Raw genomic sequence first — 14232 nt, 5'->3', positions numbered from 1 at the left:
CCAGAGAGAGCTGGACAAGCTCAAGAAGTGGATCCATGTGAAGCTCATCAGGTTCAACAAGGGCAAGTACAAAGTTCTGTGCGTGGGTCAGGGCAACCCCCAGTATTGATGCAGGCTGGAGGCTGAAGGGATTGAAAGCAGCCCTGCTAAGCAGGACTTGGGGGCACCTGTGGATGAAAGGCTGGACGTGAGCTGGCAATGTGTGCTTGCAGCTCAGAAAGCCAACTGTATCCTGGGCTGCATCAAAAGGAGCATGACCAGCAGGTCAAGGGAGATGATTTTGCCTCTCTGCTCTGGTGAGACCCCAAATGGAGTACTGCATCCAGCTCTGGAGTCCTCAGCACAGGAAAGACATGGACCTGTTGGAGAAGATCTAGAGGACAGGCTGAGAAGGTTGGAGTTGTTAAGCCTGGAGAAGAGAAGGGTCCAGGGAGACGTTATTGCAGCCTTTCAGTGCTTAAAGGGATGTTATAAAGAAGATGGGGACAGACCTTTTAGCAGGGCCTATAGTGACATGCGAAGGGGTAATGTTTTTAAACTAAAAGAGGGTAGATTCGTACTAGATGGAAGGAAGACATTTTTCAGTATAAGGGTGGTGAAACACTTGAACAGGTTTCCCAGAGTGGTGGCAGATGCCCCATCCCTGAAAGCATTCATGGTCAAGTTGGATGGGGCTCTAAGCAACCTGATCTAGTTGAAGATGTTCCTGCTCATTGCAGGAGATTGTACTAGATGACCTTTAAAGGTCCCTTCCAACCCAAACCGTTCTATGATTCAATGATTCTTTTAAATACTGTGTTTGAAGTTGGCCATATTTATCTGGATAGGAAGTCAAAACAGGGCTCTGTTCTTAGTAAAGTTTCTAAGTGAACTTTTATAAAAACAAAGTTTGTTACAAGAAGAGAGTAAGTGAGCAATCTGATTACCAGTTTAGAGCCCAGATGAGTTAGTGGAAGGCTAAGCCATTCAAAAAATTTCCTCATTACTAGAACTTGTATCATAAGAAGAAATTTTATGTCATCTAAAAAATTACTTCAGTCATACCTGTTCAAATGTGCAAGTGGCACTATAGCAGAGTCCCTGAATGACAGACACCCAATACTCCTGGTGCTGACAGATTTTCACAAAATGCTGTTCATCAGCCTTGGCATAATTATTCTTATTGAAATAGGAGCCACGCATGTTAACACAACATGTACATGGCATATCAGGTTTAATCAAAGCAATGCTATTTTTGAATTTTTGATTGACAAGTTCTTTTTTTCTGCTCCCTTAACTCAGCTATGACATTATCAGCACACACACTTCCGATCAACATATCAGTAAATCTCAGGGTTGTTCTAATAATCATTTACTAATGAAAAAAGGTAGACATTCTGTTTGTAACACAGGTCTGCTAACCTCTGCATAACAGATCATGCTTCTGTATCCCACCAATGGAGGCATTAAATGAGCACAACTCGCTGTTGTCCCCTTGCTGCAATGGGATTGTCATTTCTGTCCTTCATGCTGTCACACATGCATACATTTCCTGAAAAAAAAATACCCAAACTAATTTTAGTAGTAGAGGTAAGTTTAAAGCATGCAGAGAAGGTGAAAAGTACTGGGAAAGTAAAGCAATTTGTGTATTACATTTTCAGTACAAATTCTATGATTGCCACAACATCTGCCCTGCAAAGAAAACTATGAACTCTGCATCTCTTCAACAGGTGTCATAATACTGATTCATACATATTCTGGGATAGGAAGGCTCTGCTCCAAGCAGGCCTATTGGTAGAGATGGGTTTGTCTCCATGTACTTATAAACTGAATTCAAAATGGTCTGGAGACTTAAGCCATTAGAAACAGTGATATCAGCTGCTTTCAAATCTTGAATGAGGTGCAGAATTCCAAACAACTAATTTTGAAAGGAAGAATTTTTAATATAATTTCAGACCTAGAAGATTATTAAATCAATCTTAATTGCTTGGTTATTAAAAACAGATAATTATAAAAAGGTAGATTTCAGTTCATAAGCATCTCTTACACGTGGACCATATTCATCCAGAGGCGGAATATGCTTTGAAGAGTTTTGTTGTTCCGAGCATGAGTTGTGAGGTAATATAAATAAAAATAAAGAAGAATGGTGTTGGGACTTTGAGGGTGGCTATCAAAATAAAAAAAATAACTGGTAAACCAAAAGCCAGCTTCATAATATTGGCATTTAAGATTGAGTCTTTATAGCACAAGACTTCTTTTTCTGGGCACACACAAATCATTCATTCATATGTAAAATGCATGAAACAGTGAAACTCAGCTTTTTGGCAACAGACCTTAATTATGTTTTAAGCAAGCCAACTCCCATCATCACAAAGGCCTACTGAGTACTGTATGCAGAGTCCTGTACTTCCAAAATAATTTAGATTACATTTCAATTTTTTGTTGAAAAAAACATTGATAACTAATTTTAGTAGTAGAGGTAAGTTTAAAGCATGCAGAGAAGGTGAAAAGTACTGGGGAAAGTAAAGCACTTCTTTGTGTATTACATTTTCAGTACAAATTCTATGATTGCCACAACATCTGTCCAGCATTTTGCAGTCATACTTTCACACTGGTGCTGATATTCTTGTACTACACAACACTGCTATCTGTACAAAAAGCCTCAATTATTTCTTGGTACCTGGTAGGAGATAAGCTCCACAAAAAGCCATCTTCTTGTTTAAAGAGTGATGTATATCATTGCAGAACTGAGTGTGACCACCACCTGCCAATTGTGTTGATAAAATATGAAGCCAACATTTAGCAAGGATTAAACTTTTGATCATTATTTTAGGCTTTCCAGACTGATGTTACACATTGTTATATATATCACAAAGACACAGACAATTATGCAAGACACTTCATAGATTTCATTTTTTCCTCAGGAAATGTATGCATGTGAGACAGCACGACAATCCCACTGCAGCAAGGGGACAACAGCGAGTTGTGCTTATTTAAATGCTTGAGGGTCCTTGTAGTAAAAAACCCAAAGCAACAGCTATGGGGAAAGATGAAAGCTAGCATACCGACAGCGTCAATGCTAATGAGCAAAGACTATCGATGCAAACTCTCTGTTGGTCACATCAGTAGGACAATGAAGCTCAAATTGCTGAATGTTCCAAAAATAAAATGACAAATTAATCATCATCATCACACTTCTACGTGTACAACAACAGATTTTGTGTTTCCTGCTGAGAACCATACATTATTGTGGAACACATACAAATACACATGGTATATCACAGACATATTTTGCTTATAAAAATGCACCTGTCCAAAGTCTGTCAGACATAAATGAAACGTTTATAAAAATACCATCAAAAGTAGCAATGAAATAAAATACATAGTGGATGTTGTTTCTGTTGGCTACCTTCACAAACCAGTTGATGGACCAATATTAAAAATATCTATATAGGTGTCCTACAGACAACAAAGACAAATAATTTTTACTATCAATCCAGAATGCTTGAGATATTAAAATGAGCCAAAAGGTATGTTATATTACCACCAAAAGTAGGAACAGAGAAAAGAGTATAGGTCACAGGTAGTGAGAGAAACTATGGTGTCTCATGAATGAGTGTGCCTCTGAGAAGACTTGATTGCAAGTATGTAACCAGTTGATACTGCTGCAGCTTAATCAAATGTCACAGATATTTCAATGGAATGAAAGGGCAGTATCTGTCTTACGGAGAAGTGAGTGCTCCTTCCAAAACTCTCTCAACTAAAGCTGAAGATGTAGTGTACTGGAAGAACTTCTAAAGACATGAAGTATTGCAAGAAGCTGCATAAAATTTAACCCAGTGCAGATCACAGAATAATGTGTTTTCTCTTGGGAGAGGCACAAGTAATCACACCAGTAATTATATTTTGCAACAGTTTTTTTGATCAACTTGGCATGTGGAACACTCAACAGGTCAGCTACCATACTTATAACTGCAAGAATTATGCTGAATAAAAATCTGATATGCAGACCCTGGTAAAGGTGCAGTTACTTAATCTGCAGAACAGGTCAGTAATTTGTCACATCAGCTCTTTTATGTACCATCAACCTCATTATCACAGTTCACTGCACAGACTGCCCTTGGGAGTCCAATACTAATAGTGTGCATAGAGGTCCAAACTACCTCATTATAGATCCACTTTAAAGAAACACTTACAAGTTAGTGTGAAACAAGCATTAAATTTAGAAAAACAAAAATCAATAAGAGGAACCCAAAAGCTAAATGTGTCTTTTAAAGTAAAACCATCAAAACTGGCTTTAAGCAGCAGCCCAGGAAACTGCATGTGACAAATGTCAATGATCTAGCTGTTAGCAAGGCTATATGAACAGCATCATTATACACCCACCATTACCAGTAAAGGCACGACATGAGAGAAGAATAGTATATTTGAACAGGAACCTGGTTTAAAAGAAAAGATACAAAGGACCTCCAATTTTACATCAGCATGTATGTGTCTGCACTACTCTCCAGGTGTAAATGATGGAAGAGCCTAACCTCAAGTCTTTAAGTTGCTAGGTGCTATGGGGAGCCCTTACTGCTTTTATTGAATTTATAGGAGGCTGAGGATACTTTGTGCCTTCTTGGCACCCTTGATGCAAAGTTCCCTCTATGAAGCTTTGAAAACGTGTGGCACAGTAAAGCATACATGAAGATTTCTCATGAAATTTCCTTAGCAATATTAAATACTCTAAATGTTCTAAATAGTCTAAACAGTTACCACACCTCTAATTTATAATGTAACCACTGTAGAATAAGAGGACAATCCATCTTTTTCTTAAGGATGAAGCTAATAAAATGAGAGAAACCGTAACATAAAATCAATTTGTTGGCAATTACAAAATACTCTGTTCTGTTTCATATAGCAAAAGTAGATCATCCCAAAAATGCTTTATAAATTTTAAACCCACTTGGTTTTCTGCTCTTAAATTTGATCCTTCCCCATTGTCCCTCTTTGTGACACTACTGTAGTCTTCTGTACAAAAAGGGTAATGTTTTAAGTGTCTGAAAAAGCATTTTGAGAATTTAATGCAGACACAAATTCTGTATCAATTTTACATCTTCAGCTTACTTCTAGGTATGAAAACAACTTACCCAGGAAAAGAAGAAAAATGTACTGTTAATACATCAAAAGGACTGAAAACAGATTTGTTGTTCATTTCTATGCACTTTGTGGGCCATTATTTGTCTTACATGTGAAGTGGACTCAGATTAAACTTCGCTCATATGCTTTTTTATTTGTTGTCATAAAACACCACACATCCAAAATAGCTACTGTGTAGAAATTTTTTCTTGATAGCATACTGTGACCAGGCACACTGGTAATACTTTTCTAATTCAGAAAATAGTGTTTAGCAAAAGGAAATCAATGAACAACAGGTCATAGAAGTCTAGATAAGACAAATACATTTCAAAATCACTTAAATAACTTAAAAGGAAGATTTAACAAAGCAGTCTTATCAAATTCTGAAAATTTAGCAAGTTTAAGTTGCATGAAAACCTTGGAGGCTGAAAAAGAATGGGAGGAACTACCAAACAGTAGAAAGGTTTTACTTCCAAAATTTAATCCTGCTTTATAGTTTAGTTTAGCAAAATTGCAAGACAACAGCATCATTTTTTGCTAGTTCCCAGCCTGAAGGGAGATCATACACACCCATAACTGACTTTGTTTATGTAGATATGCTGACCTAAATCGACTTCACTTCTTTAGTACATTATTTTTAGTGATACATTTCCCCTATTTTCTTTTCTATATACTGCCTTGGAAGTAGATCAACTGGAATTGAAATGAATTCAGTTTCAAACCACATGGATCAAAACCACAGATGGAAAAATCTGAGTTTTCATGGTTTTTTATCAATTTGTACCAGGTAGGTCTCTGGCTCTTTGGAACAATTTTTTCTACTGTGGTATGAAAGTTTCATCTTAAAACTAAGCCAGCCAGACCAGTTTTTGTACAAATGGGAAGTTCTGGTCTCCTCCTTCCTCCTTTCCTTCAGCAGTTGTTTGACTGAGCAGCATCACCTCAGGGGACCAAACTGGAAATCCACAAAAAATTAATAGTTTTCTACTCGTTAGGTTCCCCAAACTAGCTTGTTGTGGCATCAGACAAGCCCTAGAGCCAGCCCGGAGGATGAGATGTACCATGGGTGTGAGAGAAGCAGGAAGAGGTGCCAGTTTGGCCTCAGCTTCTCATTATACTGGCTTACTAGCTGAAGGCACTCTCTCAGAAAGCATCTTTCTTTACAAATGTTGCTTTGTAAAACACATAATGATTTGGAAATATGTCCTCTAACAGTATTTGCACAAGTTGTCAATGCCTTCTCTAAAACACCCTGGTAAGCTCAATGCCTTAATACAAAGAGTCTTAATGCTTCCTTCTACTCTTACAGGTGTTTTTCTTATTTCCCCTGCACCTTTGTTTCTCCAGGTCTACACATCATATTTCAGAATGTCAGGGTCTAAAATGCAGTGTCAAAATTCATGTTGTACTACTTGTATTAGCAGTCTGATTATCAATCTGACAAACATTTAGTACTATTGAAATTCAGACCACCAAAACACAGATAGTTATTACCTACCTTAGAGCTTTGCTTGTGAAAGTCTGTTTTCTTCCCAAGAGGAGCTGGCAAGAGGTGAGGATGTCTTCTTCTTTTTGCAGAGATCATGAGTGAACATGTTCATTCACTTCTCTTTAGTTGCCCCAGAACAGTGGAAACAGTCTCTTACTTCCTTTTACTCTACTCTTATCCCTGAAGCACAACAATGGAGCTGAACAAAATATTGTAACCAAATTCTGAAGTGTGTAATAAATTGATAGGACTGAAATGCACTGTGAACTGCTTTTGTATTCATCAGATAGTTCATGTAAAAACCCTATCAGAATGAATCAAAAAATGCATCTATTCTCCCTAACATTTGAAATCTCACGTGAAGAATTTTGTTCTTGAAAGTTGCACAAAGAATAAATTGAAACAACACACATAAGCAAAATGTATGATGTCAGATACAAAGATAATTGTATGAACGTTTTTGTTGAAAATAGGAGTTACTGAATAGCATCAGGCCTTTGCCCTCTCCTTTGCCTTCCTTTCCAGCATTCAGAGCCTGGGTAGAAGTAATTTTGAAGTTTTCTCTTGAAAGAAGACAAATCACAGCGTCAGTAGCCTTCACCTTAATTAAAATGGACAGAGATTATTTTAAAGCACCCTTCTACTTGAGAAGCAAAAGAGAACAAAAAGCAGGGTAACATCTGTGGGGTTTGCAGAACAGCACTACCTCCTCACAAGTGCCTTATGGATTCAGCACCCAGCCCCTGGTGAGGCCTAAACTCAGCATAACTCATCTCCAGCTCCTGCCATGATATGTGTCCCCAGGTTGCCACTATCTCTGTAACCCGGGCTTGGTGTCTCAGGGATAAGAACGGAAGTTGGTGGCATCTCGGAATCCTCGCTGTGGTCAGGCCTGTGCTGCCCACCACCCCCACAGCCTCACTGCAGGGCCCCTCGCCTGAGGCGGGAAGCCAGTGCCTCAGCTCTCCCGCTTCCCTCAGCACCTGAGGCGGGAAGCCAGTGCCTCAGCTCTCCTGCATGTTGCCCAGCTGGATGCAAGCTGTGTGGCACTGGGGAGGCTGCCAGTAAGCCCACCAAACACCCTGTGTGCCTGGAAGGGGAGGAAAGAAAAGAAAGAAATAAAATCTGCACCTGTCTCCTGGCCAGCTGGGCTCAAGGCAAGTGTTTGGGCACTTTCTCCTGTATTTGAGTAACTGTTTCCAAGAAAAATCCAGCTGGGATGCTCTCGAAGTTGAGCTGGGCTGGAGACAGAGTGGTGGGTAAGGCTGAGGGAGCTCGGCAGAGAGGGGCTGGTGATCGGGATGACAGTTAAAAGATGAGGCTGTTCCTGTGCCTTGCCCGTCACTGTGTGCGCAGGGGAGTGTGTGTGTGCTATGAAATCTTTCTCTGCACATGTGTCAGGGCTGTGCCGTGGGGTGTGAACCCTTCTTCCCCCTTCCACAGGCTCTGCTGCATTGCCAGAGAGGTTTTGGTGTAAGCATAGACGGGCCTTGAGAGGAGTTCTCCACAGGCTTGTTCTTGCCTTTAACTGTGGGCTGGCCCCTGGGGAAATAGTATCAGCCTGAAAATCTCTGCCTTGTTTCCTCACAGAAGGTAATGCTTGGTGGCCTTTCACGGGGACAGATGAGAATAGGCAGGTGGCACTCAATGTGGCCATGCTGTGAAGCATTAAGGGCTAAGACTTCTCCAGGCTCTTGTGTTCGTCCCATGTGCGCTGCTTGCTATGCCTGTACTAATGATACAAGATGATTAGATTTGAAGCTAATATTATGTAGTGGCACTTCCTGTGTTTCCAGAATGTTATTTTTTTTAAGGTCAGATAATTAGATTACAGTGTATTGCCTTGTACCATTACCTCTAAATAATATTTTTAATATATACATATATATATATTGGACTACTATGCCTTTGAACTCTACTGAACAAAAGTTTCATGTTTTTGTATTACTCTTGGATAAAGACACAAGTTATTTTGCCCTAACGTATAGCAAGAATTTCTGAGTTAAGCCACATCAAAGGTCCGCCTAGTCTCCTTTCCAGTAGCTGCTGTGAGAGTAAGACTAGGGCAAGGATACTTCATATGCTCTTAGCCTTGTTGACATTTTGTGTTCAGGATGCTTGCTAGGCTGGACGTAATTGTGAGTATTTAGTAACTGTCTGAGTTTCTTGTCTGTCTTCCTTGAGTTCATGTGGTTGTTGACAAACTCGTGTTTGTTGTTAGTGAGTTTCATAGATCTGTTTTGTGAAATATGTATTGTGAAATATAAATGTTTGGCCATTTACCTATCCATTGTGAAGCTAAGCAGGCTTGTTTATTTCCCTTCAGTCTGCTGACAAACCTTGGAGCAAGAAGAAACCTCTTCTCATTCTGTATCTAATGTACCAAATGAAGCTGAAATGAGGACTATGAAATGTCTCAGGGCAGATGTACACCTCCCTTCATGCTCACATGTATGCAAGACTCACCTTTTATGGCTGGATGTGCCATTCCTTTTGTAATGGCTACAGCTTAGGCAAACTGCTGTGCTTGCCAAAGTTCAAGTCTAAAAAAGCTGAATAGTTTGTACTGAGCTGTGGTGTTAGGATTTGGCCTAACCTGCGATAGTGAAGTCTGTCTATAGCCAGTTGTGTTTCCAGTGTAGATACAGTGCATAGCAACATCAGACAGTGGCTTTTCACACGTAAGTCTTAACTAACTTTTACTTATGTTTTGCAATAAAGGGGACATAATGTACATTCAGAAACTGTTTCCTTTGAAGGTCTTGGTATGTAAACACTGTACTTCAACACTGAATGCAAGTTCTAATTTCCCTCCAGCTTGCCAGTGTGCCAGGCTAAATTTTTTTGAGGATCATATTTTAACATTTTGATCAATTTTTTTGTTCCCACTAGGTGGCATACCTTCTAAATGCAGATTTAGATGCACACCAGTGCCCTTTGGGGAAGAAAAAATCATTATAAGCTTAAGCAATCATAGATTGTATCTTTTTCCCCCTGTGCTTTACAAATCAGTAATTTCTATACTGTTTCTTTCAGGTAAAAAATCATGACTTGTATTAGGTACAGATGGACTGCTTTTCAATGAATGTAAGAAGCCAGGCTTCTATACAGCACAAATCACAGGTTATGGATACCTTTATTTATTTCTAACAACCAAAAATTTAGCCAAAATTGTTTCCAGTGCTCAATCTGAAAAGTGATACATGCCCATTTGGGTAGGTTTCTGCCCATTTTGTGCCAAATTTGTTCTTATTTATTTTTAGAATCCCTCACAGTCCCCAGTTGTTTTTATTGTGGTATGCAGATGTTAGAAGAAAGTCTGAAGAATGTTATTTTTATCTCCTTGCTTAGGGCATGATTTGTTAATAAACTGCAATGCCTACTTGTTCATTATGTTTGTGTTAGATCAAGGGGTCAGCATAATAATAATAAACAAACAGCGCAGTGTACATTGGTTTTCAAAACCTTTATTGTCCTCACTGTTTCTCTTAAATACTTTATCTACATGTAATGTGCTTATCCCACTGCTGTATAGTATACTCTGCCACTTCACATCTCTGCATTTGGAACACCTTGCAACTGCACTGTTTTAGTGAACGAAAATTTCAAGCAGCTTTCTGCATGTATGTAAAGAGTATAAATTAAAAATGGACACTTTTTGTCTGGACACCATGAGGTTTACATTAGAGATGATTGCCCAAACACCATAGTTCAGGCATAGTGTTTATTAAAAGGCAAAGAGAAAAGGCATAAACAGTGAGAGGGATGTGAAAACATGATTGAAATGCTGCAGAAGGATGCCACCTCCTTAGGGCAGAATACTAGTGGTGAAGGAAATATTTTGGATTCGTTAAGTAGATTATGACAGTAAATCTACAAGTGCTGATTTGTTTATGTTTTATGTATGGATCCTGGTCTTGCCTGTTAGCATAAACCAAGAGCAGCATTATGGATGATTGTAGACTCACACTGGTGTAATATCAAGTAAATGAAAGAAGAGCTACCTCTGCTGACAGTTGGTTTTCTAAAGAGGATTCCTAACTATGCAGGTACCTTTATGCTCTGTGTTGTATAGGAGGGCGCAAGGATGCATCCATGTCAGGTGCAGAGAGGGCAGAAGGGGTGTATGCCTGAGTGTACTGAAACATTGTTGATCTTAGTGGCAGTTGGAGTAATGTTTGTACTTGTAGTCTGATACAGCTCAGGTTTTAAACTGTTAAAAGTTAATTTGATTAAGTAATCCTTATGGACCTTTTCTTAGCTGTAGAGAATCTTAAAGTCTGTTGCATTTTACTTTACTAATAGCTGGGTTGCAAACCTCTTGCAAGTGTGAGCCAATACTCCATGAACAGTAGTATCAACTTTAATGAGGTTGCAAGGGGAAGTAATTGTTTATAAATGATAAGGAAAGTCTCCCAGTCTACTTTCACCTTCTTCCCGTCTCCAATTTGTGAGGAAAGTGAAGGGAAACTTGGTTGATAACCAAGTAGAAACTATTCAAACAGGAATTTTCCCAGAGCATTACCATCTACTTGACAGTTTGAAAACTTAAATTAAGATAATTAATTTATTTTTGTCATTATTCTCTGTCATTAATTTCAATCATTATTAGATGGAGGTTAGGGAATTAAAATTCCTCTTAATTCTCCTGCAAAAAGAAATTTTTACAAGTGTCTAGAATATTTTTAATAGTGCCTTTACATTGGATTCCTTGTGAGTTGAAAGAAGCTTATGCTGGGAAAGAACAGAGCATGTAGTCTTCGAAAGTCTAGGTGCTTTAGGTCTGCGTTGGTAATTATTTGATATCGCTTTAAAAAGTCTTGTCTGTATGTTTTCTCCTCTGCTCCTTTTCCTCCTCCTTAATAGCAACCTTTTATCTTTGAGTGTACTACTTAAAATATTCTAAGGGAAAATTTTGGTTCTTTACTTGGAGTGTCCAATACCTTTGTGCTGAATTCTGCTGAAATCTGTGGGACTAACTGTAGAGGAATGCAGGCAGTGGGTTGATTGACATGGATGATGTGCAGCTGTAGCTCGTTCCTGCTAAGTGGTTAAATAGCCCTGAGGAGTGTAGAAGAGGTGGTTGGGCTGGAGAAGTGGTGTGGTTTGATCTCTGGAGGAAGGAGAAACAACATGGACATTAGAATCTGACTGATGGTAAAAGCCTTGTTGTGGCTTGTTAGTTTGTGTTACAACAGTTGGTGTCCTGTATGAGGTTGAGTTGGATGCAGACTACAACTGGTGCCCAATGTAGCTGAGACAAGTGGGAGAACCTGTGACCTATAATGGATGCTGTGAGAGATGAGCTGTTGACAACTAATTGATATGGGTGTATTGTAATATTTATTGTCCATCTTTTGGTGGCCAATGTAGATGGGGACTGATTGATATGGGTGCAGAAGAAGAAAATTCTATGTTGATAATGCTTATAGATATATTTGGAAAAAAGTGTAAAGTATAGTAAGAAGGCAATAAGAACTTTGCTAGGATGGTGCAAAGTAAATGATGTGCTAGTTAGACTGAAAAATGTCTCACATTCAGACATAGCAAAATACTAGAAAACTACTTTTTGAGGTTATCTCAAGGGGGGATAAAGTTGCAATGACATTGCTAACAACATGGAGGTTAGTCTTAGACTTATAAGAACAGTTAAAAGTGGACAGGGAGACAAATTATATATTTACAGTGCTTATGGATATATTTGAAAACAGGTGTAAAATATGATAAAATGGCAATAAGAATTCTGCTAGTGTGGTGTAAAAAGTGATTTGCTAGTTACAGTGAAAAAGGTTTTCAGTGTTCAGATGTGGCAAACTGTTGGAAAGGTACTTCTTGAGGCTGCTTTGAGGGGAGACAAAACTGCTACAGCTTTAATGACATGGAGATTGATCATAGATTTGCTAGAACAATCAGAAGTGGACAGAGTCAAACCCTATATTAACAAAGCTAATAAACATGTTTGAAAATGAAGGCATGAAGTACGATGAGACAGCAATAAGAACTCTGCTGGGGTGGTGTTAAAGGAATGATTTGCCATTTACGATAAATGTCTCCAGCATTCAGATATGGTGAAGTGTTGGAATGTTACTTTTTGGGGCTGCCATGAGAGGGGACAAAATTACTACAGCATCATTGACAACATGGAGATTGGTCTTAGAATAATCAGAAGCAGACAGGGAGACAAAGGCTGCAGTTGAAATAGCCACAGCTGCATATTATCAATGCTAATCAACTGACTGCCTTCATTCCTCTACAACTAACCTGCAGGGTGTTTTAAGCACAATACTCATGGAGAAGTTCTGTTTCCTTAGTTAATTATTTTGCTCAGTGATTTAACTTGCCTTCACTCATGGCTTTCTCCTCCCTGTTCTTATCTTCTGAGATACTGCTGTTTTGGATTTAGATTGAATGATTAAGTAAAACTTGCTGTTGTTCTTTCCTTCTGCTATGAAGAAAGAGCCCCATGCAAATCCCTCAGCTGGAGCCACTGACTACATTTGAGTTATACTTATGAATCTCATAAAGAGCATTACAGTTTCAATCTCTAGTTTCCAAGTACAGATGCTGATAGAACCAGAGTTAGCTCAAAGCTATCAATCATTAAAAACCTTATTGACTGTTCAAAGTAGTTCTATCAATATCTCATTTGCTGTCCGATCTAATGCACAGGCTGTGTAATGCCAATGCAATGACTACCATCTTTCAAATGGTAAGACATAATTTCCTACAAGCATTTGTAAAAGGCCTACTTTGTTATGTTTGGCCCATTGAGTTAGATGGATGTTTGGCCTACTTTGCTACTAGGTTGATAGCTGTGAAGAAAAATTGCTCTTACAATGTATGTTTCAAGTACATGTACTAAGCGTATTGAAAGAAATACTTTGATAAAATATTTCTCAAAGTTAGGCTATTGGAATGGCTTCATGTAGTCTAGGTTAAATAGCAAGCAGTGCCTTTGTTGGATGGAGTCCAAGACAGTATTTAAAAAAACATGATCTAGCTGAATGATGTGTTGTGAAGACAACCCAACAGAGCGGTGACAAAACACCGCTCCAGATCCTACTCCAGCTTTGTACTCTTCTTTGTAGCTGCTGACTTGTCACAGTATAATGATATTTTAGGAACCACAGTGTGTGCAGGCAGCTTTGCCCTTTCTGAAGCTCTGGAAAGAAAGCTTTTGCAGTCACTGAGGGCTAGACTGTGATTTGGGTATCAGGTCTGAGCAAATCCAAATGCTGCCCAGTTCTCTCAAGAAGACTTCCCAGACTGGATATCCAGAAGCAGAGGACAGCACACGTATGCCAGTTCTCTGGAGCAGATGAAGTGGAAGATGGACAGAGATGTTTTTTGCATTTCAGTGGCCAGCACAGCTGAGCTAAAGTTTAGGGGCAGGATGGGTTAATAATTTGCTGCTGGTATAGGCCAGCAGCTAATTACTTTCTGTCTCCAACAACAGGGAAGCAGGATGGAATTGCCTCTGTCTAATTTGCAGTCATTCTTGTGGAATGCTCCAATATAGAAACGTACTGCTCTAGGCTGAGTCTTAGTGACACTGTCTAGTCCTCAGTAAAATATACAAACACTAAGATGTCTTAGGTGGCTAAGAAGGCTTAGATTCTGTTTGTAACAACAACATCCTGGCA

This window comes from Falco peregrinus, chromosome 2 (genome assembly GCF_023634155.1).
Source record: "Falco peregrinus isolate bFalPer1 chromosome 2, bFalPer1.pri, whole genome shotgun sequence".
NCBI classification, from domain to species: domain Eukaryota; kingdom Metazoa; phylum Chordata; class Aves; order Falconiformes; family Falconidae; genus Falco; species Falco peregrinus.
The sequence above is the reverse complement of the archived record's forward strand: the minus strand, read 5'-3'. Positions refer to the sequence as shown.